Source organism: Leptidea sinapis, chromosome 34, assembly GCF_905404315.1.
Source record: "Leptidea sinapis chromosome 34, ilLepSina1.1, whole genome shotgun sequence".
Classification (NCBI taxonomy): Eukaryota; Metazoa; Arthropoda; class Insecta; order Lepidoptera; family Pieridae; genus Leptidea; species Leptidea sinapis.
This window is the reverse complement of record NC_066298.1, coordinates 7,911,157-7,938,302: the sequence shown is the minus strand read 5'-3', so window position 1 is coordinate 7,938,302 and position 27,146 is coordinate 7,911,157. Positions and strand designations below refer to the sequence as shown.

Below are 27,146 nucleotides of genomic sequence, written 5' to 3'. Positions count from 1 at the left end.
AAGCGCTTTTTTTTGAAGGTACCGATGTCGTATAGTCCCGGAAATACCGCACAAGTAAGCTCATTCCACACCTTCGTAGTACGTGGAAGAAAGCTCCTTGAAAACCCACTGTGGAGGACCGCCACACATCTGCACGGTGGGGATGATATCCTAATTAGTGGCGTGTTGTGCGAAGGTGGAATTCGGGGGCAGGAATCATGCAAACATCATTAATTTATATGCGCGTAAAGTGAACGGAAAAAGAAAAAAACGGGACGAGTGCGAGTTGAGCTCGTCCAGATAGGGTTCCGTACCTACACATTACATGGTAGGTACCTAACTATACATATAAAAAAGATTTTTTTTTCGTTCTTCCTCATAAATAATTAAAAATTTGTTTAAGCTTGTACTAATGAAGCACATTCATACGATACGCCACATGACACGTTTAACTTAATTCAAATTTGGACGGCATTACTTACCTAATTTCAAAGTTCTAGTTCAACATCAAATACCCTATCAATTTTGGTATTCTTGAGAGTGTCGAAATAATATACGTTTTTTGCTGCATAGGCGGCCGTATCATTTTTTTTTTCATTAAATTAAAACATATCGATTTTTTCACAACTTCAGACTGTCGACTTGAGAATATAGTTTTAATTTCAACTCGATACCTCCACGCGTTCCCGAGTTAAAGGGTCTTGACATACAGACGGACGGACAGACAACAAAGTGATCCTAAAAGGGTTCGGTTTTTTCCTATTAAAGTACGCAGCCCTAAAAAGGGTAACAATTCTAATAACTTTCATTATTACAAACATTCAAAACTTTAGTGAACTAACAAACTGTTTTACATTATTTGTTTGGAAAGAGCTTCTATGAAACTAAAGCGAAATCTCCAGTGTCGCAGTACACCCGTTTCATTGAGCGTTTAATTAAATTCCTTTTCTAATTAAAAAAAAGTAATATTCAAAGAAAGAAAGAACATTTCGCAATACAGCTGAAATCCTGGAAACAACCGTACCTCCTTAACGAAGCATGTTTCGCTCGACTTTCCGCCATCTTGTTTTGTTATTTAATGACACACAAAATGGCCGCCTCAATTTAGTGAAATGCATCGCAGCAAGCGGAAACCAGACGGGAGGTAGCTCAGTGATGGACTATGATTGAACGAGTAAAAACTGTGTTTCCTCGCGAAAACAGGAAAACTTTTCAACAATATTTCATTAATTTTGTACGGGGAAAATAGGGTTTACCTTATTTGCAGCCGTAACGCTGGTAAACACAAGAATGGTTTACACTATATACATACCTGCTGATATTATAGTATAAGGTATTCGTGAGAAGATTTTAGATTGATCGAATGTGTAGCGACGGAAAATATTCATTACGGAAATGTTTTACTACTTACTTTAAGAAACACTAAGAAAGTTAGAAAATAGAAAGGTTTTTTCAATTTGAATTAATATAATCCATCAAAGCAAGCAATGTTTATAACCTGTAATTACGTCATGGTCATCACGTTGTGGCTTTCAAGATACTGCATCCACGTGCACCAGACTATAGGCAGAACAACCTCCCACGATATTCTGCCCACAATACTTGAGTACTTCTATATTTAATGGGAAAGTAGACAAATGATCGTACAGGTCACTTGATGTTAAGTGACCACCGCCACCCGAATTCTTTTACAATAACAGACGAATCACAGGACAGTTTCCTGCAAAGCTACGTGTTTGTGTGATAAACCTGTCGAAGGCAGTACCTTCTAAAGCATGCCGTGTTACGGTGATTTGGTCATGATAAGAGGATGGATTAAGAGATTTATTATAAATGTCAGTAACGTGGAACAAGGCAACTAAATTCAACGACGGAATATGATTGGAGTTCAAACATAAAAATCCGTGCCACTTCATGTGTCCAGGCATTGGATTCTCTCGTTTTTGGCATTTTAAACAAAGAAATCTAAATAAAAAGGTAATATTAGAAGTGACGTAGCAGCGTTACACATGTCGTCTTACTGGTGTCTTATAAACCACCAGCGAGTTGTAAGAATAATCACAATGGCGGACGTAAAACAACACCTATACAGGGTGTTACAAAACTACCCGCAAATCCGAAAGAGTCCATTCACAATATTTAAGAACCGTAGTAACGCTGTATACGAGTAACATACCCCAAAATAAAAAATATTAATATTTTCACCGATGTGCAAACCCTATTTCAGCCAAATTAAAGAGTAAACTACGCAGAATGTACCTACATTTCTGCCTAATTCGCAGAACGACAAAAATTTTAAAAGACCTAACCTAAACGAGCACGAACACGAATGCTACGAGTATCTTGGACGCAACGCCGCACAAACGTCTCGATACTTGAAGAGCTCAAGGTGAAAGAAAGGCTTTCATCTATAGTCAGAGCCCGTATCCTCAGATACTTCGGACATATCACGCGACGTGGAGAGCATGCCATAGAGAGACTTGTTGTTCAGGGAAGGGTCAACGGCAGTAGGTCAAAAGGACGCTCCTCAAAGCCCTAAACAATACTCCTCTCAACACATGTGCTAGAGAAGCAACAGCCAGGGATAACTGGCGTAGAATCGTTCGTCGTTCGACGTGACCACGACTGCTCTGTCAAGAGTAATCCGACGAAGAAGAAACGAACACTTACTTTTTCATAATCATTGGCTTGTGTGGCAATTCGCACTATCGTCGGTGTTATTGATGCGGAAACCGATCCAACATGCTGTTCCACCTCGGCAACCGTTATTCGATCGGAGAAATACAGAGCGTATTTCTCCGAACGACTAACTTCGACTAACGATCCTTCAGATAACCATTTTTTCAAACTTGACATTTTTGAAGCCAGACTCAAGTGAGTAATAGTAGTATAATAATAGTAGCAAGCATTTATGAATGTAAAATAGAAACACTATTAAAGTAGCCAATTATTAGATAAAATAGGTACATAGGTCTTTCTGTTTAATAATCTGGTTCCCTGACATAGCAGCTTACTAGGTTTGACAAAGTTTTTGACTTTGATAATTAATTATATTTTTACGGGGTATTTTACAACACGTCGTATAATATTATGTATTTAGTAAGTAAGTATCTAACTGCGTGAACTTTTCCATAACCTGCAACTATCGTTATCCATATATTACACTTCATATTGAAATAAAATATGTAGCGGTCATTTTTCTCTATGAGATTCTTAATTTATTCGTATTACCGTCATGTGCTCACCATTAGTCATCAAGTTCGTCAATATCCGGAGCGTTGCAAGCGATCGTAGCAATGTAATGTTTGTGTGTCAGGAGACCATCATCCCGCAAGCAATTAAGCACTTACAGCATTTCTATTACCTTCTTATTTAGATATCTAGGGTTACGATAAAGGGGAAATAATGTACACGTCATAACAAAAATAAACTTCAGTATTTTATTATGTGCTACCGAAATTTACAAACGCATTTAAAGCGGAATGATTGAAACGAACCTCAACGGGCTAAAACGTGCATAAAGTTCTTAACAAAAAATATAATCCCATTGCTGAGTAATACTGAAGCCAAAAATTGTGAGGCTCAATTTAGTTCACTGTAAATAATCTACATCAACAACCGGACCATTAAAACTCTTTTTATTCTCCACTCCATGTCGGTCTGCACAGCGTCCTGAAATAAAACCGCCAAGAGTGTGTTGTTCATACACAGATAGAGTTCCAACGGCCTTCACATCTAAAATTATATAAAGTTTTGAGTAACTTACACGATTCTGACACATTTACAAAGCATATTCACACGCGACATCGCCGTATAGATTTACTTAACTTAGGATTCCTAATTCCTGATCGATAGCATGATTCCTAACTTAGGAATCTGTCTATATTCCCAATTATTTTTTCTTAAATAAAAGCAGCAACTACTATAAAAAAAGGTTCAACAATTTCCGAGATTAGGCGGAACACACCGGATCCAATTATGTTATGAAGTAAATCCAAATATTTCATGAAGTAAAAAGATATTATTTGGATATTACAAAAAGACGTGAAAAGACAAACATGAGTAATTATGAGAGTGAGTTTAAATATGATGTGAAGTATAAAAAGAAATAAAAGAAATAATAAATTTTTTAATATTTTATGGTTGCCAATAGTAGTAATACATAGAGGATTGTTTTTGAAATTTCTAACAGCTCTTAAATAAATAATGGATAATCAATCCACAAGTGTGTTCAAGGCACAATAGTAGGGGACTCTAAAAAATTTGTTAGCTCGCGAGTTTTCTACTTATTTCCAGCTCCAAATAAATGCAACCGCCGAGCAGCGCCGAGCTGCGAGTCCTCCCAGAAAGGAAACTGATTCAATTGCCGAGTGAAAAGACGAGCTCTGTGTTTAATATAAATAAGGGGACGAAACAAAACGAACAGACAGACATTGTGTGTCCTTGTTTCTATACTTTTGTTTGGTATTACAACGTCGTTTCTGCTGTTGGTTAAATGATAATTGTAAAGTGTAAGCGTGTAAAAGGCACACTATTTACATAATATAATATACTAAGTCTGGTCATAAATACTACATGTGACAAAAATAAACAAAATATTGCGTTTGAATTTAGAATCTGCCATTTTTTTAAGATTGTTCATTGAGTTTTCTCATTTTGGCGCCAATATATTGAACAATATACAACAAATATTGCGATATTAATTTTTTTTTATGGAATAGGAGGACAAACGAGCGTACGGGTCACCTGGTGTTAAGTGGTCACCGCCGCCCACAATCTCTTGCAACACCAGAGGAATCACAGGAGCGTCGCCGGCCTTTAAGGAAGGTGTACGCGCTTTTATTGAAGGTACCCATGTCGTATCGTCCCGGAAACACCGCACAAGGAAGTTCATTCCACAGCTTTGTGGTACGTGGAAGAAAGCTCCTTGAAAACCGCACTGTGGAGGACCGCCACACATCCAGATGGTGAGGATGATATTCTAACTTGTGGCGTGTCGTGCGAGGGTGGAATTCGGCGGCAGGCAGGAAGATAAGTAGAATCGCTGTGATTGCATTACACAAAGTAGGTATGGAGCCAAATGCAATTTTAAAAATTCTCCATACGCTTGGTATTAGTAAAATGTTCATGTACCGGGCTATCAATAGGTACAATTAGAACTCGTCTGTTCGTGACAGAAAAAGATCTGGCCGTCCATGTAGTTTTCGTACGAAAAAAGGTGGTCAAGGTAGTGAGGTAAAGAATTCAAAGAAATCCTGTCCGAAAACAAAAAAAAATATCTCGGGAGATGAAGATAGCACCTAGAACCATGTCGCGTATTTTGAAAGATGACTTAGGACTTGCAGTCTAGAACAGACGTACTGGTCATTTCTTAACTGATAATTTAAAAAAGAATAGGGTGGTAAAATTGAAACAAATACTGAAGCGGTACGCAAAGGGAGGTTACAGAAAAAAATTGTTTACAATTTATTTTAACAAACAAAATGACCGAATTTATGTTCAAAGCTTCCCAATCAGTCGACAGAGTGCAACGTGGGCACTAGCTATGAAGGAGTGACTGAGCCATACTTTTGTGAAAAAGGTATCAAAACATCGGCAATCAAGTGTATTAAGATACCATTTTTGAGAAGGTAGTGAAGCCCCTTAATAACACCATGTGCAATGCCAAATTTTAAAATTAATAATAAAGTGAAAAAAGGAACAGATATAATATCAAATAACCCTCCGAAACCGGGTTAGCCACCGGAAGCCTAGAATCGTTTAAAACATACATCACAACAAGTACAGCAGCGATCATAAACATAGTTCGTAAACCCGTCACGTGGCCGGCCGTCGGGCCACGACAAATCCATTTGGGGGTAGAATAGACCGTGCAAATAAAATAACGTGTATGCACTCGCTATCCTACCGCGTTTCCTTGAAATATTTACTTATACGAGCCCGTATCGTAAGCTTTGTTCGCTTCTCTGCAGCGATCTATTAAGATGTAGATAGAACACGAACTTCCTTCCACGTCCAACTAAATTATAGAATAAACTTCGTTGTTCTATGTTTCTATGTCTGTATGAGATGGGTATCTTAGACCAGAGCGAACACCGCTTTTTAGGCCGGCAATGCTCGTGTGATTCTTATGGTTCCTCTCAAGTTGCTACATGGCGGTGGTGACCATTACCGTCAGGTGGTTCTGGAGCTTGTCATATTCCTAATATTTTACTAGCCGTACCTGCCCGCTTGGCTAGGCGAATTTTAAAAGGAAATAAATTAATGAAGGAACGTTGGAATTCGAAAAATAGTAATAGTAGCCAAAAACCATCTAGGATAATTATAGTGGATATATTCTAAGATATAATAAAGAATACTCAAATGGATATATTCTAAGAAAAGAATGTATTGTTCCGTCTAAATATGTAAGTCCTATGCTTATATGTGGAAATGGACTCAACTAAATTCTTATGTTTGAAGTATGGCAAAAGCTTTGATGCTCGGAAAAATTGAAAGCTACGGAACCGGCTTTGGGAAAATGTTTTGATAATAAAATATTATTTTATTGAACCGGTAAACAAATTTTCATTTTTAATATTAATATAATTAATTGTTAATATTATAAGGCAACTTGAGTCTAGTACCGTCCGCCATTTTGAAAGAAAAATATGTATTATCAAATATCAACACTGTCGAAGTAACCATTACACGTGCAGTATCTCGGTGTGTACACACGAGAAGGCAGCGCGACGAATATCGTGCCATTTCATCAGCGTTACCTGAAACAAAGAGATATTCATAAATGACGTGTACGTGAGCGAACCGCGCCAGCCTTAGAGTATTTAACCGAAAAGACGGCGCAATAAAGTCATTGTGGTTTTAGTAGGTACCCCGATAAAAAGAAATGATCACTACTCTTTCACAGCGTAACTACAAGTTCTTTCACAATTCTGTTAGTTACTTAATTATTCAAACTTTCTTAAGACTTTATTAACTTTAAACAATTCGTTGTGTTTTTTTTAAGTGACAGCCCTAGCTCGCGTTCCGTGCGAGCGCACTTCCAACTGCGCCAACCGTTCGAGTGACGTATCGTTGATAACTGACGGATGACGGAAAGAAATCGGAAGCCGGATCTAGTGCGTAATCTACCATAGAAATAGTTCTACGTCTACTTCGGGCCGTGTTTTCACGGATATGGATTGGATTCGGATCGGACGCATTGCGAAATCGCTCTAAGAAGAAGCAGTGACCGTTGACAACCCCTCACTCCTCACCCCGCAGCCCTCATCCTACACGTAGCATAGCATTTCGTCCTAATGCACTACCAACCCTCGGCGCTTTAAATATTAATCGGCCATTGTTTTCCCATTAGTGCTACTCAAATGTATTTGTATTGTTTTATGTGTGACCAAAGTGATTTGCTTTTAACGGGTCGTTTCGTTCGATTATCGCTGCGTTATCTGTGCGGAACTGTGTAAGTAACGCGAGTTATATAGTTCGATATCTATTAGATCTTTAAAGTAAGCCGGAGCTGGAGCCGGAGCCAGACCAAACGAGCATTTATACATACTAAAAATCTTACAATTTAGTTAATGCTACGCATGGTCTGAATTTATATTATATGTAACCATAATTTTATAAGCATGTTAAATAAAATATATATAATACTAGCTGACCCGACAGACGTTGTTCTGCATACAATAAAAAAATACTATATTGAATATTTCATAACATCACGAATTATTTCGTAAAATATGCTCCATGTTGTTATAATTAAATTGTTTCACAGCAAAACTGTCAAACTCTCAACTTGTTTGAGCTTAAAATTGTCTTTTTACGTCAGCTGTTCAGTTTAATACGAAAATCACTACTTATACTCTGGTGGTCTAAAATGCATCTGTAAGGTGACATGTGTAACGCGGCTATTTCACTTCCAGTACTTTCTTATTTCAATTTACACAAACTAAAACATCACCCTACCATCACTACCATCGGATTTGTAGATGTAAACTATGTTTCCAGTATTTAAATATCACAAAGAGACAAAGGGCTTGTCCCTAAGAGGTCGGTTACGTCAGTCAAGTCCTTCGTTATATTGAATAAGCACTCATCCTCGTTCAGAATAGTTTCGTAATGCCGGAATGTAATTTTATGAATTTTGTTGCACATTTTGACATCTCACAATGAAACGTACTCCTCAATCAGTGACTGACACACAATGAGTCGTATCGAAGCCGTATCGTGTCACAGTCGGCTCGCAGGTTGCCCGGTTGAGGCAGGGCGAAGGGCGGAGAGCGGAGGGTCGATCGATAGTCACGTGGCAGCGCCCGGCTTTGTTCCACCCGCCCTTTATTAACTACGGCTCACAATTAAACTGTGTCGATTCACAGTTGCCAACTGTCGCCACACTCGCATACTTCACTTGCTTGTAGGTGGATAATTGTCGTGCACACCATTTTGAATAGCAAAAATATGCATCAAAACCTCGGACATTTTGCCAGAGGTATCGTATATACAGTAAATATACCGAGAATAATTTATAATAATAAAATATAAAATATCGGCAATATTGAACATGAAGCTTTTGTACGGACAAAACACAAAAGCTAAAGTTATTATGTCTAGCTCGCTCAATCCCATCGTATTTATAAAGCAAACATGACGTCATATATTTCACGTCCCAGAGGTCACATTCGCAAAAGGCTAATCCAATTCGTAAAATACGCCCTTATCACAAAAGCAACATTTCACAGAAGGTCCTAAGAAAGGTACAATTTAGCGGACACTCCGCTCGAGAGTAAATAAAAAATGTTTCCCAACTTATTACCTAAGTACACCAAGAGTCTAGCAGGTTGGAATAATACATAAGGGGTTGTGTACACCGAGGAAGATGAAATCAAGATTACTATTATTCAAGCTACATTAAGCTTTACTTTTCAACCGACTTCAACAGTTCGTTCGGGTAAAGTAATAAAAAAAATAACCAGAGTCATTTATACACAGACATGACACCGAAAGCTTATAGAACTGGCCATTTCTAAACTAATAAAAGAGTGACCTATCAGCAGATTAAGCCAAGCTTAGGCGTCGGAATGAGTCACCACAAACATTTAGCGGTCAGAAATCTTTGTGCCCGGTACCGCCCGGATACCTCATAGTCCCAAAAACTCCGACCTGTTCATTGGCGCCGCGAATTGGATAAAAGTTTGACAGAGGTGAATAAAATGCTGTGTTCGACATACTTTACGGGTGACGAAAGCTGAATTTACTGTTATTATCCCGAAACCAAAAGATAGTACTGTGGGTATTTCCTTCGAGGGGTTGCCAACTAAAATGAAAATAGGTCGATGCATGGAAAAAAAGATGGCAGCCTCGTTCTTCGGAAGAACACATTATTTTTCTACAATAGACATATACAGGGTGTCCCGTAATCAGTGGACCAACGGGATACCCGTGATAGGGGTGGTCATCATCTCTCGAAAACACCAAATTTTACTGTTCTAGGGCCAGTAGTTCAAAAGATATGATTTTTTAAGCATTATTTTGAAAATTCTACCCTTATCAACACAAAAGTTGAAAAAAAATATTTTTTATTTTTATTTTGCCCTGTTTCTTAACTTAAGGTGGCTGAGGAAACATGTGTCTTCACAATTAAATCCATTTTTGTGAATAAATATTGCCAAATTAAAAATTAAAAACCAAAACATGCGCAAATATCAAATAACTAAATTTGCAACGTGATGTTTGAAGCAAGCTAGTGCAAAAAAAAATGTATGACAGCCTTGCGGACCATTATTTAAAAAACATCTGCAGTTCATACTGATTCCAAAAAGGTATAACAATATTACATTTTACAAAAAAAATAACTGAATAACCAATTTTAGACTCCAATTGCGAGAAACATTTAAGCGCTATCTATTCTGAGAATTATTTTGTTATCGAGAGAGAGATAACACAATATGCTATCTCTTTCTCGCTCAGGTACCTTTTTCGTTTACGGGGTCCTATTGGCCGACGCCTATGATCCCCACACCCTAATTTTTCAAATTATTCTTAGTTTCATCAGAGACTTGCTCATAGCTCGTAGCTGCACACGTGTTTTTTACTTCGCTACCATTACGACTCTTTTTTTTGGTGACTGACGCTTGAATTGGACCTTGTTTGTCTTTGTGATTTGGATACTGTTTGCCCGGATTTTATAAAATGCCTAATACCTATACTCCTCGTGAATATGCTGAGATGTATTTTATTTACGGTCTGTGTAATGCAAACGCTCGGCAAGCAGCCCGTACGTATCGTGAGCGCTATCCTAATCGCGACCGCTATCCGGATCATCGAATTTTTCTCCGTGTAAATAACGCGTATTTAGAAGGCAGAATTCCCGGAGCTGCAAACAACGTGGGAAGACCTAGAAGAGTCGATGAACTTCAAATACTGGCCGAAGTGACAGAAGAACCTTCTACGAGTGTTCGTCGTATTTCAAGACGTACTGGTATAGCAAAAACAACAGTACATCGCATTTTAAAAAGAAACAGTTTATACCCTTATCATATTCAACGAGTGCAGGCACTATTACCTGCTGATTATCAACGGAGGATAGATTTTTGTGCAGAGATGCTTCGCCGATGCCGACAAGATCCACTATTTTTCAATTCAATATTATGGAGCGATGAATCGTGTTTTAAAAGAGTTGGAGTGTTTAACATTCATAATTTACATGAATGGGCTGTTGTGAATCCACGTATTGTACGAGAAGATAGATTCCAGCACCAGTTTGGAGTCAATTTGTGGGCTGGAATCTTAGATGGTAAACTTATTGGTCCATTTGAGCTCCCACCGAGGCTTAATGGTGCTCGGTACTTGCAATTTTTAAGAAATGACTTAAGTAATTTATTAGCAAATGTACCACAGGAGGTATGTGAGAGGATGTGGTTACAGCATGATGGCGCACCCGCTCATTATTGCAGACAAGTGAGGGAATATTTAAACGAGTCTTACCCAAGTAGGTGGATTGGACGAGGAGGTACAATCCCATGGCCAGCTCGATCACCTGATCTTAATCCATTGGATTATTTTTTATGGGGATATTTTAAAGAATCCGTATATGAAACCGTTAACGATAACGAAAGACAGCTAAGACAAAAACTGAATGTGGCGAGTGAAAAAGTCAAAAATAATGAAAGGGCGTTAAAAAGTTTAAAAAGAAATTTTATAAGAAGATGCCGGCTATGCCTTAGAGTAAGAGGAAGACATTTCGAACATTTATTATAAGAAATAAATAAAAAAATTCTAACTATTTACTTTTGTTTTATTGTAAATTCCGCCAAGAAATTGCTATCTAATGTTGATTTAAAATAATTATTGTCTTTTATTGTTTCACAATAATGATTAATTATACCTTTTTGGAATCAGTATGAACTGCAGATGTTTTTTAAATAATGGTCCGCAAGGCTGTCATACATTTTTTTTGCACTAGCTTGCTTCAAACATCACGTTGCAAATTTAGTTATTTGATATTTGCGCATGTTTTGGTTTTTAATTTTTAATTTGGCAATATTTATTCACAAAAATGGATTTAATTGTGAAGACACATGTTTCCTCAGCCACCTTAAGTTAAGAAACAGGGCAAAATAAAAATAAAAAATATTTTTTTTCAACTTTTGTGTTGATAAGGGTAGAATTTTCAAAATAATGCTTAAAAAATCATATCTTTTGAACTACTGGCCCTAGAACAGTAAAATTTGGTGTTTTCGATAGATGATGACCACCCCTATCACGGGTATCCCGTTGGTCCACTGATTACGGGACACCCTGTATAGAGGAGCGAAAAACAGTTACTGCTGAGTGGTTCATTAACAATTATTTGCCACTTGTTTTGGAACCACTTCGGGAGATACGACCTCGCTGTAGGATCCTTCTCCACTACAACAACGCCGTGTCGCACACAGCCAGGCAAGCGATCGACTATTTGGCGACGTCACACGTGAAATTACTGGGTCACCCGCCGTGTAACCCCGGCCTCGCACCTTGCGGTTTTTATTTATCCCCGAAAATGAAACTTTTTGCCGTAAAGGTTACCTACTATGATTTAAATGAGATTCTTAATAACACACATGGAGCGAACGCCCTCAGGCTATTTAAATAATAAATTTCATTGCAAATAAATTTTATAAAAAACGAAGCCCACTTAGTTTCTTGCGCCCGTTATCCTTAGTTCTGGGGTACAAATTTTCAAAGGAATAATAGATTTTTACGTTCAATAAGTGATTTATATCCTACTTACAATAAAAATATTTTAATTTTGGTTTGAATGATCACCAAAAGCTCGCCTCTTTATTGAAGTACATATTATGGTCTTCATCTTACCATTTGAGAGCGATTTAAGGTGATGTGACCCCAATGAGAGCATAGCACCTATCGCTCTGAAATTTCGAATGGAATGTCACATTTGCCGTAATATATAATTGGTCCCAATTCCGCGAACCATAGCTTCTTCTACGAAATCGCATGACAAGCGCGTATAAATACCAGCGGTGCGATGCAGCCATTGCGTAGATTCCTTAGACACAACAAACACAGGCACACAAAAACCACCGGTTCCTTGTCGACAACGGCATCGTGGGAAATCGGAGTATTACATGTAGCACGCTGCATAAGCGAGCGGGACTTAATTTAATTCAGTCTTCACTGAGAACTATTTGTTATTAAGAAATGTTAGAAATAGTTCGCCTTCATGTCGGCGCATCAAATACAAAAACTTCACACCATCATAAATATACTCAGAAAGGTTCATTAAGAAAACCGAAGGTTGCTGCCTGTCTTATATTCCTGTAGATGTTTCACCATTTTCTGTGCCTGTTTTTTTGTTTACAGAATATATTATGCCAGTGGACCCGACAGACGTTGTCCTGTACACACGTCTTAAATTTGAAAAATCAGCCCAGCCGTTAGGAGGAGTTCACTAACATACACATGTGCAGGAGAATTATATTATATGGACGGATTCTCAATAGAATCTAAATCAATCTCAAATTCACTGGAACACACAAAAAGTCATCAAAATCGGTCCAGCCGTTTAGGAGGTAGTTCAATTGCGAATCTAAGCCATTCTCGAATCCAGCTGAAGACACACACCAATCTCAAATTCACTGGAACACACAAAAAAAATCATCAAAATCGGTCCAGCCGTTTAGGAGGTAGTTCAATTGTGAATCTAAACCATCCTCGAATCCACCTGAAGAAACACAGAAAGTTTCATCAGAATCGGTCCAGCCGTCTAGGAGGAGTTCAGTGACATACACACGCACACAAGAAATATATATATAAAGATTTAGTTAGCCTGTTTTAAGTGTGTTGTGGTTAATATATCTTTTGAAGCAGGTATATTTTTTATGAATACTTTCTTTTTATACACAGTGTCCTACATGTACCTTTGGCAGATAATATGTCGAGCTAATTATATGGATCAAATTAATATCTGCTGAAATTATATATAGTGAGTACCTATTGCAATAAGGAATTTTCATTTGGGTGCTTGTAACGTAGAAGTGGAGGAAAATAGTAAAAATATAATTTTACATCTATAAGTTTAATTTGTAAATCTGAGTCATAAACAAAAGAACCGCTACCTCTTATGGATACACCAGCTCTCAAGCCACACGGAACCCTTCGTCTATCCTTATCTCAAACAAAGGATGTTGATTTACTGCGTTTGCCCATCCTTACCACATACAAACCTATGGTCGTGTTTACAAACGACAATTTATGCCTACAAACCGCATAAATTAGGAAATCCTCGTATTTCACATATGTTATGTTACTAAAGCCTCACTTTTGTGGCTTTTGAAAGAAAAGGGATAAATACATATTTTTTAAGGAATTGAAAGACAAACTTGACCAGTGGTCACATTTGGTAAGTGATCACCACCCAGTTTTTTTACACAGTGGGAGGCTCCTTTGCACAGGATGCTGGCTATATTATGGCTACCACAACGGCGCCTATTTCTGCCGTGAAGCAGTAATGTGTAAGCAATATTGTGTTTCGGTCAGAAGGGTGCCGTAGCTAGTGAAATTACTGGGCAAATAAGACTTGACATGTTATGTCTCAAAAAGAAAAAAAAATAGTAAGTGATCACCACCGCCACACACTTCGCTTCCAAGACGAGAGGTATAATCGGAGCATTGTCGGCCTTTTAGGTGCGTGTAGGTATATCGCCCTGGAAACAAGGCAGAAGAGTTTCGGTCCAGAGTACGAGAGAGAGAGAGAGAGAGAGAGAGTACGTGAAAAAAAATCCAACAGCACAATGAAGCTTTGTACTATAATTTCACATTTGTATTTCATACCGTAACAAGTCTCCAGATCTGTTTCGGAATCTCTCTCTATCCTAGCCATAACCTATATTCCAAATGCAATATCTTGAATTATAATTGCCTTTTTTGTCCTCGAGTCACAATATTACGCGTAGACTTAATGGTCCTTGACAATAATTTAACATATTATAGTAGAATATAGGTACACTAGATCATATTGGGTCCAACAAAAATTTTATCGTTACTTCGTTTTACTTGTCGTTTTACTTAATTTGTCTTAGGTTCGAAGGATATCAGATAAGTAAATGAAATATTATGTTACAAATTAAGTAAGTAAATCATTATTTAAAAATTTACCGGTTGGTAGTGACTTGGTTTCAATTTATAAATTCAATTAACCCGTTTTCATGATCCTTTAATGCTGCCATTCTTAATATTAACGCTCATGTTAAATTAGGTCTAAGAATGGAGAAAATTAGTTAAAAATAGAGCTCTAACATACATTACGAAATTTGTCCATACATCTAAAGGCGGTTTTCTTGTACTCGAGTATATTGAAATATGATTAAAATATACTTCTTTTGTTGTGTTTTGGTTTGGGATAACGTCTCGTTGACAAGGTTCTAACGGCCGTTTTCAATAACCTATCTACCCTTAGTTTAACTTACTAGAGGAAGACAATTCTATCCTTTTACACTTACTTGCATTTCAATAACCTATCGACAAAGTATTGGACTATAACTATATTGGACATAACTATGTATAGATAATTTCTTTTCAAAAAACGGCCGTAAATGAATAAAATTTAATCGAATGAATTTTCCTACTTAGTCCTAATGAGCACACAAACAATCTTCTCAATAATAATACTACTGTCAAATGTGTCTAGTTACACAACGTTGCCCAATTTAGCAATGCAATTGCTATGTTACTCTTGTAATGTTTATTACGTGGCGGGACAAACACAAATATACGAGATAAATGCGACGGTTGGCGGAGTGTGCGGGGTTCAACGACCTCAACACGTCAATTATTTTGACGTTTGCCTTCGCGTTTATCATCATTTGCATAACGTCTCTCAAATTATCTTAGCAGTTTAAGGGCAACTGATAACTTGAAACTTAGGATATGAAGGGTTGTTGACGTGAATACGTCTTTTTTGCTGCAGTAGTGTGTGGAAATCTTGAAAAATGATAACAAGATGTGACAACCAGTTTGGTGACGTAGCACACAATATACATTATACAAACAATTTGTTATGTTTCTAAAGTGATTACCGTCATTTCTAGGATTAATACACAAATAAAATTTGAAAACAATTTTATGAACGATGCGGGACTCGAACCCACGGCCACTGGCGTTACGTGCCAGTGCTCTGCCAGCTGAGCTAACCGTTCGAATGACGTATCGTCATAAAATCTTGTGTACTTTGTTCCACTCTCAGGTTGTGGCTTCATCTACAGGATCTACTTTACGTGGGTTCGAGTCCCGCATTGGCCCGTTTTGTTGCAAATTAAATTTGTAACCAAAATTTATGAACGATGCGGGACTCGAACCTACGACCTCTCGGGTTAGGTTCGCAGAAGTGAGGAACACTTCAAAAATAACAAATTGTGTAGTCATACACTACCGACATCGAAAATTAACCTCTTGATAGTCAGTGAATCAAAGATTTGTTACGCAAAACACACAGCCGTATCGACGCCACAGACTAAAAGGAAAAATTTACTAAACCATCAAATCGTTGATCTGATGGTATATAATATATAATAATATAATATAATATTGACACTTTTCACACAAATTATCTTGCCCCAAGTTAAACATATAACATAGCCTGTGTTATGGGTTACAAGACAATGATATATTTAATACAATATACTTACTTAAACATACATAAATTCATTTAAACATACATAAATACATTTAAACATCCATGACTCGGAAACAAATATCCATATTCATCATATAAATGCTTGCACCTACCGGGATTCGAACCCGGGACCTCTAGCTTAGTAGGTAGGATCGCTAACCACTTGGCTATACAGATCGTATATGACACACCCTACCCATTACAATGACAAGGACCACTGGGGATTATCGATTGAACCCAAACTTCTGAGCGGCATCATAATTTGCGCTCTACTCTTAAGCTCATTAGCCCAGTAATTTCACCTGACACTCATATTCAAATTCAAATTCAAATATTTTTATTCAAAATAGGATTTAAAATCACTTATTGAACGTCAAATCTACCACCCATTCAAAAGAGACTGCCTCAGACCTGAGAAGAATGGGCGCAAGAAACTCAGCTCATAAAACTTGCTTGCACACTACTCCAAGGCGCCGCTGTGGCCTAGGTGGGATCCTTTGCTACGAATTCTCCCATTGGTAAATTCTTCTCTAAAATCTTTCCTTAATCCGGACATGGAGGAGTCAATGGTACATTTTCATATTTTTGACAAGTAACATTAAGCATATTAGCTTCAATTATAACAATAAATAACATTTTGAACGAAAATATTTTTAAAGTAGGTATTGATACTCATACATGCTTTTCATAACTATAATAAACTAATATAACGGCGCCTATTTCTGCCGTGAAGCAGTAATGTGTAAGCATTACTGTGTTTCGGTCTGAAGGGCGCCGTAGCTAGTGAAATTACAAATGAGACTGAACATCTTATGTCTCAAGGTGACGAGCGCAATTGTGGTGCCGCTCAGAATTTTTGAGTTTTTCAAGAATCCTGAGCGGCACTGCATTGTAATGGGCAGGGCGTATCAATTAGCATCAGCTGAACTTCCTGCTCGTCTCGTCCCTTATTATCATTTAAAAAAAAAACTCAAATTCGCGAGCCATACATATAACATACATACAAACGTACCGTCTGTATATTTTGAACCTAAACATCCCAATTTTCATACATAAATAACAATATAGGCTGATAAAGATAACACAATAATGCCAAACCAAGTGAAGCTCATAAACTTGCATTGTTTGTGATAGTACAGTCAACATCAAAAGTAAATTACAAATTCAGCGCGGCAACAACATTGGGGTTACACGACGAATTTAAGAATCTACGCGACAACGCTTTACCGTTCAGTCTTGTGGTTCACACCTCAACTAGCCGGTTATGTACGTGCGTATTCTATACAAGACGATGTACTATACTGCTATCCACCTTCTGTGCGTTCGATATCTCATTAACAATAGGTGCATGTCAGAGATTTTCGTACAATACTGTATGGGATTGTTTTTTTCCTTACATTAAGATTAATAGAATAGAATAATTTATTGAGGTACCATATTAGTTATATAGTTGTTACAGAAAATCTGTTACAAAGTATACATTTGTACAAAGTAAGTAACTTTAATTCTACAAGTATTCAAACCAAATCAAAATCACTTTATTCATGTATGTCACGGAAATGACACGAATGTCAAAAAAATATTTTTATTTATTGAATCTACCGCTACTTCGTAAAGGGTTGAGCTAATGAGAAGAAGTAGCAAGAAACTCATTGCCACTCTTTATATCAAGATTTACATTTTCATCGATTTAGAAATCATTTCAATTACAATATAATATTTATAGTGATGCAACAAACATACTAAAACGTCACTACTCTGGCCTCACACTAGGATTCCCTGTGTCGTGAGGTCCAGTCTCTTCCCCTATATTAATACAGAATAAAAATAAAAGCAATTCGTGTGTGTGTGTGTTTGTGTATGGAAGTATTTGTGTGTATGGATGTATATGTTTGTGTGTATGCTAAGTAAGAAAAGAAAATTAATAACGTTGGTATAATAATTCAAATTATTGTTTTTTAGTCTAGTACATTTATAAGTTTTTCTGTATCATCGTAGTTCAAAACTTTTAACCATTAAAATATTACATTTTTACAACTGCGTTTAGTCTTATCTATAGAACTCCTATTTTGTTTGTATAATTTACAGTACAGGTAAGGCCCCAGGAAATTGTGAATTGAAATGTTCTTCGAGCAAAGGAAGAGAAATTTTTTGATTAACTTAACAGAAGTGTTGAGGGCCTCTCTTGTAAAACCTCAGTATTAAAGGTGGTATTAAACAAGTAAATACAGTAGCGCTTTTTGTGCTGGCTGTACAAAGCACCCATCCGCAGGTTATCTGGGTTCAAATCCGGCGCGAGTCGCGACACCAAATGTACAGTTACCGGGATTGTCTCGTGGCAGCGGCGCTGAGGCTGATCTAGACACGGCCGGCGTGCCGTTAACATGCCATTTACATATTATACAAATAGTTGCGATTAGATACGCCGCACCCGGTGTCAACGAGCATAACAGACGTCTAAAAACAATTATGTTTTGTCAGTACATGACACTTACAATGTTTAAACAACATTGAATTCGGATGCGGATTAGGATTTTGTTCGACTTTAGGTGGGGGAGTATGCAATCTTTGAAGTCAAGTGTCAAATGGATGTGAAATAGACATGAATACTGCACTGAACTACAAAACTTTAGAAATAAAATTTATTGCATTTAATCTATAATTTCAACTATAATTATCATTATGGTAAAAATGAGAAACGAACAGATTTTATTTATATTTCTGATATTTTTAATAAGAAGTTATTTTGCAGAAATCAATAATTATTTAATGTCATGAATAAATAGCGGAACTTAATTTAGCAGAATTAACACTTAAGATATTTGTTCAAAATATTTCAACTTCCTATGAATTATATGATGGTCACGCGAGTTCATTGCTTTTTTACCCGTGTGTCCAAGTGTCTAAATAAATAAACACTTCAATAAAATCGCAAAAACCGTTATGAAACACAATTTTGTTACGATACTATTTGCACACTAAGCCAAAAATTCATCAAAGAGCGAATTAGCAACAGAAGCGGCAGGCTGGCGTACCGTGCCTACATTAATTAAGGGAGTTGTAATTTTTGGCGGGAAACGCGAGCGCCTCTGTGGTTGGATTTTATTCATTACACAAACAATTTCTTGCAGAGATTACTTTCACAACTTCATTATTGATCATGTTTTCGCGTTCGTACAATTGCTAATTTAGAACTGAATGAGAGAAATTACAACAAATTTTTTATTTGTTGATGAACAAATTTTACATTATTGTGTTTCATACTCAATGAAAGTGTCTTTAAATAAACCAAAATAGTAATAATTAAACAATACAATATAATGTAATAATTTATATCTAAGTAAAAACAAAATAATATTCATTCGTTTTGTTTATGGTACTATGGTGTATTGCTACAACTTCGTAATTTCTATTAAGAATTAATCACGAATTATCAACGTATTATTTACTTGCATATTTAATATGAGCACTTTACGTATTACGAATTTCATCAAATATATTTTGACGAACAGATTTAGAACAATTTGCAAAGTACAATAATGACGCTGATTTGCATAGAGTGTCAACAAAATATGTTAATTTATTTAAGGTCGCGATTATAATGGTCCATTATAAAAAGGCGACTTAATCATCTGCAGTAAATGCTAAAGAGGGTGATATTAATTAAAGACATCTTAAGATGAAAGCGCCGCAGTACTTTCCATTAAAATCAGCTTTAATCTTTCAGGAAAATAAATTAATATAATTTAAAACTGCATAAAATTATAATAATGAATTTTGACACTTAGAGCACAAAATTACCAATATTAAAAGTGGTTTATTATATTAATTATTTCAGTTGGATCTTGCGGAATAAATCAACCATCACCTAATTTTACCTTAGTTTAATCGTATCATTCAAAGGCCTGGCGCTTAATAAATGGGCAGTTCTCAAATAAATTTGTTCCATCATATCATTCAGATCGATAATACAAGATTTTCTGTACAAAAAAAATGGAACTCACGGGCTCCCCCTAAAAAGATAATTCTTCTGGTCTAGTAAGATGAGACGGTTAATTCAATTTCTTCTTTGTCCCATTAAAGGAATTATTTCTAACAAAATATTTATATCGCACCAACAGGAACGCAGCTTAACGCACCATTGAGAGTAGAACATTAAGAAGATTAAAAAATATGATATAACCCGGAGCTAAACAATCAGGGGAGCTCACACGGGGAGCAGTAAGAAAAAGGGCGGCGCCGTCCTAAACAGCTGAAACAAACATTAACTTCCACGCAGTTACACAACGGTTACACTTATGAGTGACGATGGCTATCAATTATTCAGCAACAAACATCGGGACAGTCAAACTTTAGTCGTTAGTCGCAGTCATTAGTTGCGGGCTGCGGTTCGCACTTCGCTAACTCAGCTCCTGTATCGATTACCAACAATGTTTACAACGCACACATTGCCGCCTCTGTTCTGCGGGCCGTATTGGTCTTTGGTGATTACATTTTAACGAGCTTTAGTTTTCAAATACCAATAAACTATACCTTGTTTTGATAAAAAGATAAATCTATGATTGTAACAAATATTTGACATAATATATACCTTACTACCCACTATTAAGACAACGGTTTCTCGAAGCGTCACATGAGATCATGAGCGCAGGTTTATAACTTACAAACTAACGACGAACGCAGTATATGAATATATTGTTATGTAGAGCTAACAATTTTTTTTAATTCAAATTTCAAGTCTCTCATTATCAAAGGACAATTTCCAGAATCACCCTATGCAATAAAAGCAACGGACATGCACGATAATTAATTGCCTATTTTATTAAATTAGTTGCAAATACTTTTATAACACGGACTAGCTGCTTGACACAATGAACACTATAAAGTATTTTATGCGACTTATATCTGAATCGCCACCATCTTCGTTAGCGTCATTTCGCGTCGAAGAAGATTAGGGATTTCCAATCGATTGTAATCCATGTTTTGAATTTTTTAGCTATTGCATTTTTTTAAAACTGATTCGATCACCATTCCATTATTGTTATTCACTAACTGTGTTATTAATAATAAATAAAGTAAAGTTATTAAAAGTTAAAAACTTTTTACCTATACTTTTACTCTTACCTTTGTTACTACAGATTTAAATGATAGGGAGATTTTAATTTTAAACTTGGAGTAACTTTACACTATCTGGGAGTCACATTCGACCAGAAACTCACATGGAATTCTCACATCGACAAAGCCGTGAAAAAGGCCAAAACAACCTTGGGTGTATGTCGACGTCTGGTAGGGAGACATTGGGGAATGCGCCCCAAGATCCTCCTATGGCTATTCACAGCAATTGTGAGACCAACAATCACATACGCCTCCATTGTGTGGTGGAACAAAGCCAGCCAGAAAACAACTGCAGACAGACTAAATAGCCTGCAGAGACTTGCCTGTATGTTGGTAACCGGGGCCATGACGTCTACTCCTGGTGCGGCCATTGAAACAATGCTAAACCTACCGCCTATTCCACTGTTCATACAGCAAGAGGCGAAGGCAAGCATGCTGAGGGCAATCGCCCAGGGGGGTTCATGTAACTGGATGTCGCAAATGCTTAAGACTTTAGAGGACTCAGTTCTGCGAGACCACATATTAGGCATGTTACCTGATCAGATGATTCCACAATTAATCTCTGTTAAACACTATATCGTGGAACTACCTTCCAGGGACGACTGGATGAACAACAAAGTCACGTGGAAGGACGGGAGCCTCATGTGGTTCACCGATGGGACCAAAACGGAAAATGAAGTTGGCTGTGGGGTCTATGGAGAACGCCCCAGGTTTAAATCCAGCACAAACCTGGGAAGCTTTACCTCCATATTTCAAGCAGAGGTGTACGCCATCCTGGAATGCGCGGAAACCAATATCCAAAAAGGCTACTTCAATCATAACATAAACATTCACTCTGATAGTCAGGCATCATTGTTGGCTTTAGACGCTGACTTGACGTCGTCTAAGTTAGTCAATAATTGCGTTGAATGCCTGAATTCATTAGGCATGAAAAACAGAGTGATTCTAAGATGGGTCCCAGGGCATGCCGGAATCATAGGCAATGAAATGGCCGATGAGCTCGCAAGAGCTGGGGCTTAAGCAGTCCAATATGGTCCGGAACCCATTCGTGGACTGCCCAAGAGCGCCATCCGACACACCCTGAGTAACCAATGTAAACAAGAAGCACTTAAACGCTGGTACAACTCTTCAGGTTTAAACCACTCTAAAGCACTGATAAGGGCATTCAACAGTAGCTATGCGAATGAAGCCCTATCATTGAACAGGAAAAATCTATGCATACTCACTAGGATGCTAACCGGGCACTGTCGCCTAAACAAGCACCTCAGTGTGGTCGCCATCAAAAGCGACAAAGCTTGCAGGTTCTGTCTTGAGGATGATGAAACACCTATTCATCTACTCTGCGACTGCGGCCCACTAATGCATAAGCGTAACACAATCTTTGGTGACTACTTCGTGCCACCAGATAGTGTTTGCAACACTCGCGAGGCAGGGCTTGACGATGAGCTTTAGTATGAGTGGCGAACACAATAGTCCAATTCTGGACGCGGTGTTACTAGGAATCTCTTAGGACTAGGAAATAGCCACCCTCTTCAAATAATAATAATAATAATAACTTTACACTACGTTTATTAAAGACTATCTGTCGAATGACTGTTTGTATCGTATGGCTACAGTAAATCTTAGTAAATATCGTGTTTTCACGTATCGTTTTTGGCACCCCTATTTTTGACGTCACTAAATGGTCACTTGTCAGTTTCTCCCTCTGTCAGTAACATTGGTTGACGCTCGCTCTTCGTAATTGCTTCGGTATGTTTTGATATCTTTTGGGACAGTCTATTATCTGAATATTACAACATGCTCTTTTCGAACGGACTCAAATTTAATGTCTGGCTATGATTTTCGAATTGTGCACCGCTCAAACGATAACCTGCCACTCATAAACGGACTTTAAGCTTAAACGTTTAAAAATACTGCTATCCTGCCCTTATATACCTACATACATTTAAATTTTTATATTAATACACATAAACATTTTATCTCAATCCAAAACCAATGCTAAGAAAGCATTAGGAAGCTATTAGAAATAGCTAAATGCATTTTCATATTGTTTTTCAGTTTCTTAAAAATCACTCAGTCATGGACTTACGAAAAAGATTCTAGCCTCAAAATCGGATACTTTTATGAAATAAAGTCTTCTGCAGCTATAAAAATAACATATAGAAATTTGCTAGTGATATATACAACATAATTTTCCGATGCGCTTGGTTCAAGGTCGAACAATGCATGGGCGCAGAGAGCAATGTCGTTTGTTTAAATTACATGTCGAATCGATGGTAATAGATTGGTAGTTAAGAAGTAGTTAATTTATATAGTACAATTAGCTCATTATTAACTAAATGAAAATTACAAAATAGGTTAAACATAAATATTTAAAATTAAATAAAATATTTAAAAAGAATTGTGGAACTAAATATACAAAATAGTCGTTTGTAATTTCAAATTTTGTAATATCCGCAACTTCATATAAATAATCGATTAATTAATACAGTACTGTTATCAGAATGACTTAATATTTGCACGCATGTGTAAATTGTGAGTTTATTTCAGTATAAATAAATATTAAATAACAATAATAATGTTGAAATTCCTGAGGAGGCCGCTGATATGCGATATTAATATCTCATTTTTAATTATACTTTATTTAACAACTACTACCGTTTGTGAAAATCCCAACAGGCCCCCGGGCTTGAAATTATTATAAAAAGCTATGATCACAAGTGGAAAACTAACATTCGCTCTACAGAATATTTACTCTAGGGCAAACCTTGTAACGATCTAGTCGACCTAGATTAGTAGAGTTGCATAAAAGGACGACCACATTTTTCGTCATTATAATTTTCCAACAATTTCTTTAATTCAATTTTATCGTAGATATTTAAATTAATAACGTTGTTTCTTGACTAGCTTTTTTCATTCTTTATTTTTTATAGTGGTGGTTGAAATTCACTAGGTACTTCAAATATTTTATTTAAAACTTTTATCGGCGTGTTTTATTTATCTATCTGTATGTTCATAAATAAATTGTTAAAAAACTTTTGTGTGGGAAAGGTTACATTAGCGTAATCGTAACTAGAATAAGATTTATAATTTAGATTGTATAAAAATACGCAATTATTTTTATACTTTTTAGTGCACATTATATCTATTGTTTTGGAATAGTCGTTGTTTTTTTGTTAAAAGTTTTTAAACTTTAAAACGTCTCACTTTGAATGTTTGAACGGAGTTGTGGCGAGTTGTATTCAACCCACTGAATCTATGCTAAGCGTTTGTAGTAACGCGCATTTATGTGAGTTTTGCTCTACATGTATGCCTTCGTGTGATATATTCCTCTCAAAACACAATTGAAAGTCAAGGATTGACCTTTCACCACAAATTTCAAAATATTAGTTTTGAAACACAAAATTTAGTTACATTTTTTTAACGTCTTGGCCAGCCGCGCTGTCGTCAAGTAATGCCCTATGTAATTGATTCCAAATAACTTTTTTAATGCCTAATACATAATATTACATCAATTTTGTTTTTTTATTCACACACGGCAATCTCAAAATCGATCAGAAGATTTAAGTAATTATTTTTTATTTGACATAAACACATTCATGAGACATAATACCTATAAGCTAGCATTCCGATAGAATATTTACCTAGTATTTAATAAATATAAACGCAAATATATAATCTCAAAAATATGGAGGTATTCAAAAAAAACTTTACTGTTACCTGCAATTGACGTTGCATGGGTTCAAACCGCGTTTAGAAAACGCAGCGCAAACCGTATAGTGTGTAATCACCGTAATAGTATTTTTAAGTGGCCGAGCATTATCTGTTGTGAAGGATTGAAAGCAATTGAGGTCAATTATTTATCAAGTTAGTACGCGCGCAACGTGATCTTAATAACAATTTAACTGTGCGTTAAAATAGATCAACCGTATACGAGCTCGGTTATATTATTGTGTAAGTGGCTGTCGCGACTTTACCTGATCAGAATTTTTAATACCTTATGTTTATGCCGGCCTGACCGGACAAGCATGTATAATGGAGCACATCAAAAATAAGGACATTCTCAATAAATATCTAATGTTTGTTAGCTTCATAAATATCATTTTAAAAGTCAATAGAACCATTTTCAAATCTTATTCCATTAATTCTTGAGATAACTTAAAAGTACCTACGTATTGGAACTGGATACGCCACACAAGAATATTAATTCTACAATATAGTTGTACATGAAAGAAGGTTCCTTGAAAAGGCACTGTGGAAGAGCTCACACATTCAGATGCTGAACATGAAATTCTAGTTTCCAACAGCATGCTATGCTGCAATGGTGGAATTCAGTGGCAGGATCAGGTCAAATCGCTGTTCAGAGTACTCCCCGGGAAAAATACGGCAGAAAACATACAGTAGACTTCTTTACGCAACACCAAGTGATGGAATTGTTCGCAAATGGTTAAATGGTTCGAGCTACTATTGTGCACCCCTCACCTGATGGATGAACGAGCCGCCCTCCATCCGAAAATAGCGTGAGTCTTTGAAGTGTCGTTATAATCAAGGTCTGAAGGTTCCTTAGTCGAACTAGTTCAAGAATACTGCAGCCGCCTCATGTTTCCACGATCAGATTGAGGAACGACTTGAAAATTGAGTGGACTACGAACGACTTGAAAAGGGAACGACTTGAAAAGGGAACGACTTGAATGGACGTCTCCCTCTGGATCTCAGGCCATTGCTGTGGCAGACAGGCGTGGTAGAAGATTCTCTTTGGTAAACGGTAAAGGGGCTCCTATTTCCACAATTAAACCACATAGTTGGGTCCATTTTTCGTGCAGTATTGGCCAGTAACTCCAACCACCCTAGCTGCTTCCCGTAGTTCAGAATATTACTGGGGTGTTCGCAGACTTCTTGGCCACCTCGTATTCATTACGGTTTTCATTTCCCAATCCCCGTTTCGTTTACAGCCAGGTTTAGGGTTGTCCGTTACGCAGATTGTGTAAAGGTGCTTACTTAGTGATGTGTGATCCCTTAGTGTGTCCACCATGATTCGGCAATCGTGCCTGTTTAGGCTGATTAGTCGACATGTCAGGGCGACAGTGCAGGTATCGCTTCCTTCGACTGTCTGCAGCCAGGCATTCTCCTTGAAACCTGATATGAATAAAATTATAACATTACAATCAAAAGACCTCGTGAGCCGACACGATATTGACACAGTGGTCACTGGCATGACAATCGTCATGCGTAATAAACACCTGCAGGTTATGAGTTCCTGGTAATTCCTCCATTCAGTTCTATTGCTGTTCCATAGAAGCCCTGTTTCCTACGGCTGCCTTCAACATTCCATCATCCGGTATCGTTCCTGATTGTCAATATTAATGTCCAATTCCATAATATAATATTATATTATATTAATGTCGTATAGTAAACCTTGACCTGCCATATTCATAAAAATGCCAAAACGTCAAGACGCACATGAAATAAAATATCTATCTCGGATCGCCAATTTAGGATTGCGATTAAATACTGAAATTGGCCGTTAGTCAACGTAATTTAAGGATCGCCAAATATTTTGATACGTTTCATAATCTATGAACAATAAAATTTATCAATTGAAATATTATGTTAAAATTAGTAAATTACATAATAATTAGCAATATCAAATGTGAAGTAGTTTTCGAGCTCCGATATGAAAACAGCGAATGTTCTTGCAAAAAATTATCCAAAAACACAAGCAAACAAAATGATATACTATAATAAGCATATAAGTTTATAATAATTGTATGCAATTTTCAGTTCTATAGTTCTATGTTTTATTCTATTGCAATATTACCGTCCGTCGATGCTTACTATCTCTTAATGCAATATAAATGCTCATAAAATGAAACCTACTGGGCCAAAC

The 27,146-nt window shown here is 36.8% G+C and overlaps 1 protein-coding gene and 1 non-coding gene across 3 annotated transcripts in view; both read right to left on the bottom strand.

The window, feature by feature from the left end:
* The window catches only part of LOC126975099 (max dimerization protein 1-like), a 343,919-nt gene that overhangs the window by 205,384 nt on the left and 111,389 nt on the right, over nt 1–27,146 (bottom strand). The gene's annotated exons all lie outside the window — the stretch shown is intronic.
* On the bottom strand, nt 15,596–15,668 carry Trnay-gua (transfer RNA tyrosine (anticodon GUA)). The gene has a single exon. It is a non-coding gene; the product is annotated as a tRNA-Tyr (tRNA).